A 3,245-nucleotide genomic window follows, 5' to 3' on the forward strand; every position below is an offset into this window, starting at 1 on the left:
GGGTCATTAGTCAATGCAGCTGGTCCTGATGTTAGCCATGGCATTGTTCCATCTGATTTTGCTGCTTCTCTGGACATGGAGCTGAAACATAGCTAAGGCTTAGATGTTTAATGTTTAAGGGAGTGGTCCTGTAAGGGCTTGTAGTTTGGCCTGTACCTAGGCACCCAGGGCTCTCCCCTTTGCCCCTGGCATATCCTCCTACTCTCCTCATGCCTATCTAAGTACCAGTACAGTTACAGAATAGTCATCGGGATGTAAAGTACAAAATAGGAAATATAGTCAATAATATTGTAATAACCATGTCAGATGGGTATTAGATTTGTCGGGGTGATCACTTTACTAAGTCATAGAACTTTACTAAGTTATATAATGTCTAATCACTGGGTTGTGCGCCTGAAATTAATATAATATTGTATATCAGCCCAGCCAGTGTGGCTCAGTGCTTGAGTGTTGACCCAGGAACCAAGAGGTCCCCGGTTCAATTCCTGGTTGGGGCACATGCCCAGGTTGAAGATTCGATCCCCAGTAGGAGGTGTGCAGGAGGCAGACAATCGATATTTCTCTCTCATTGATGTTTTTGTCTCTCTATCCCTTTCCTTTCCTCTCTCTCTCTAAAATCAATAAAAACATGTGAAAATATATTGTATATCAACTGTTTAAAAAATAGAAAAAATCTTTAAAGTAAACAAGAAATGAATGTCCTAACAAATATAAAATGTTTTTAAAATAATTTAAAGGAAGATACTTTAGAAGCTTGAACTAAGCATCTGGACCAAATATGCTAGTTCACTCTTTGCTTTGCTCCATAAACCCAGCTTAATCCAAACAACTGGCAGGAATGAAGAAGGCCATTTTTTTGTATTGAAAAAGCTATTATTCATTTAAAAAAGATACAATTTGTACATCACTACAGGCAAAGAAATACATTAGTGACATTTGAATAAACACTAGACCAGTATGCTCTAAATCAAGTGTTTTAGGATTTTTTTGAGAATTTTATTATTACCAAAGCAGTTATAAAATATGTCAGGGGCTTCTAAGAAGTTGTGCTTATATTCATGTTGATCAATTTCTCTAGAAGAGAAGCATTTATCCAGTGATTTTTATATAAAACTAGTGAGAAAAATAAACAGTATTTTTGTGCTCACTTTGCAGCACATGTACTGAAATCGGAAGTATACAGAGATGAGCATGGCCCCTGAACAAGGATGACATGCAAATTGATGAAGCGTTCTGTATTTTAAAAGTACAAAGAAACAGTATTTTGAATGAATATACTTTATATTGGTAATGCTTTGATATTATCTTTTTTTAAAATACATTGTATTGATTTTTTACAAAGAGGAAGGGAGAGGGATAGAGAGTTAGAAACATCGATGAGAGAGCAACATCGATCAGCTGCCTCCTGCACACTCCCCACTGGAGATGTGCCCACAACCAAAGTACATGCCCTTGACCGGAATCCAACCTGGGACCCTTCAGTCCACAGGCCGATGCTCTATCCACTGAGCCAAACTGGTCAGGGTGATATTATCTAAAATAATGACTTGCTATTACCATAAGATATACATATACATATATATATATACACTAGTAGCCCGGTGCACGAAATTCATGCACTGGGGTAGGGGAGGAAAGGGGCCCCTCAGTCTGGCCTTCATCCTCTCCAATCTGAGACCTCTCAGGAAATGTCCAATTACCTGTTTGTGCCCACACTTTTAACAGATAACAGCTCCATTGTTGTTTCTTTCTTATGCTTAAAACCATTGGAATTAGTAGGTATTGAAAGTGTGTATACATTTTGGGGGGGGCACCCTGTATATCTCTAGTCAGTGGTGAAAGAAACCAATAGCAGATTTGGAACCCCAAGACAGGGAACCTCGCTCACTCCCCATATGTCTCTCCACTTCACTTTCCACCTTCACGGGCAGCAAGGGAATCAACGTTTTCTCTCATTAATTTGGAAAAGCACATCTTGTCACCCGCTGCCCTGCAGGAGTGCGCTAGGCCCCAAGCAAGCGAGGCTCAGTCAGGGCAGCCTTCGCTCAAAGTGCACATTCCTTCTCTACAGTTGCCCTGACTATCCCACTGTTTCACTGAGAGGACAAAATTCCTCTCCGCCTTTGGGTTCTTGATCTTGAATGCTGACAGAAGGCACCTCAGCGAGGGCCGCCCATGCCCACCAGGTGTGTCTGTCTGCACCTGCTCCTGCCTCAGCACCTGCATTAACCCCCCAGAGGTGATCTCGTAGCTGCACTGACCTCCGTGGAAACAGTGCATCACCACTCCGCCCTCTCACTGTCATCTCACAGGCGCCCACCCTCAGCATCCAGAACACCCAGACTCTCTCCAAAGGACGTGAGCACATCAGAGGGGATGTGTGCACATCCTGTGGGGGTGTTAGGCATGCCGGGTTGATGGAAGTGCGGTGGAGAGGTGGGGGGAACTTGTGCAGGCTTTGGTTTGCAACTGTTGCAGGCGCGGAAGGGTGACAGTGTGCTGGGGAATGTTCGCATGCCAGGGGTGGATGTGCACACGGGAGGCCTCTGGCTTTGCAGATCCGCAAACCCCTGTGGTGCGGCCAGGAGGACGTCAGTCTGGCCCACCATGGTGGCTGTCCCTGCTATCCTGCACCTTCTGGGCCAGGAGGCGGATCTTGCGCAGCCACTCCTGGGCACTGATGGCCTGCAGGCGCTACTTCAGCTCAGCCTGCAGGCTCCCCTTGGCGCGCTCACAGCTGTCACCACAGCCACGTGGTGAGTACAGGCCACCCTCCGCAGGCCTACCTCCCCTGCCCAGAGGCTCTCTGCGCTGCTCACGTGCCCAGAGTGACTGGGGCTGGGCGGAAGCCAGGCGTCCTGCCCTGCCCAACCCTGGCCAATCCGCCCCATGCAAGCTGCCGCCCCGCCGGGAAGGGTCACAGATCCGGGTCCCGGGACCGCGGACAGTCTCAAGCACTGCCCCCCGCCTGGCAGGCTCACAGATCCGTGTCTTGGTCCTGTGAACAACCTCAAGCACTGCCCCCCACCTGGCAGGGTCATGGATCCGGGTTCTGGGACCACGGACAGCCTCAAGACTGCCCCCTGCCTGGCAGGATCACAGATCCAGGTCCCAGACCTCGGACAGCCTCAAGTGCTGCCCCTTGCCTGCCAGGACATGGATCTGGGCCCCAGACCACGGACAGCTTCAAGCACTGCCCCCCGCCCGGCAGGATCATAGATCCGGGTCCCAGACCTCGGACAGCC

The 3,245-nt window shown here is 48.3% G+C and overlaps 1 non-coding gene across 1 annotated transcript; it reads left to right on the forward strand.

Moving 5' to 3' along the window:
• The first annotated feature begins 1,140 nt into the window (after nucleotides 1-1,140).
• LOC118677866 lies at nucleotides 1,141-1,243 on the forward strand. Its single transcript, XR_004974589.1, has one exon. It is a non-coding gene; the product is annotated as a U6 spliceosomal RNA (small nuclear RNA).
• The last annotated feature ends 2,002 nt before the right edge of the window (nucleotides 1,244-3,245 follow it).

Source organism: Myotis myotis, unplaced genomic scaffold, assembly GCF_014108235.1.
Source record: "Myotis myotis isolate mMyoMyo1 unplaced genomic scaffold, mMyoMyo1.p scaffold_m19_p_2, whole genome shotgun sequence".
NCBI classification, from domain to species: Eukaryota; Metazoa; Chordata; class Mammalia; order Chiroptera; family Vespertilionidae; genus Myotis; species Myotis myotis.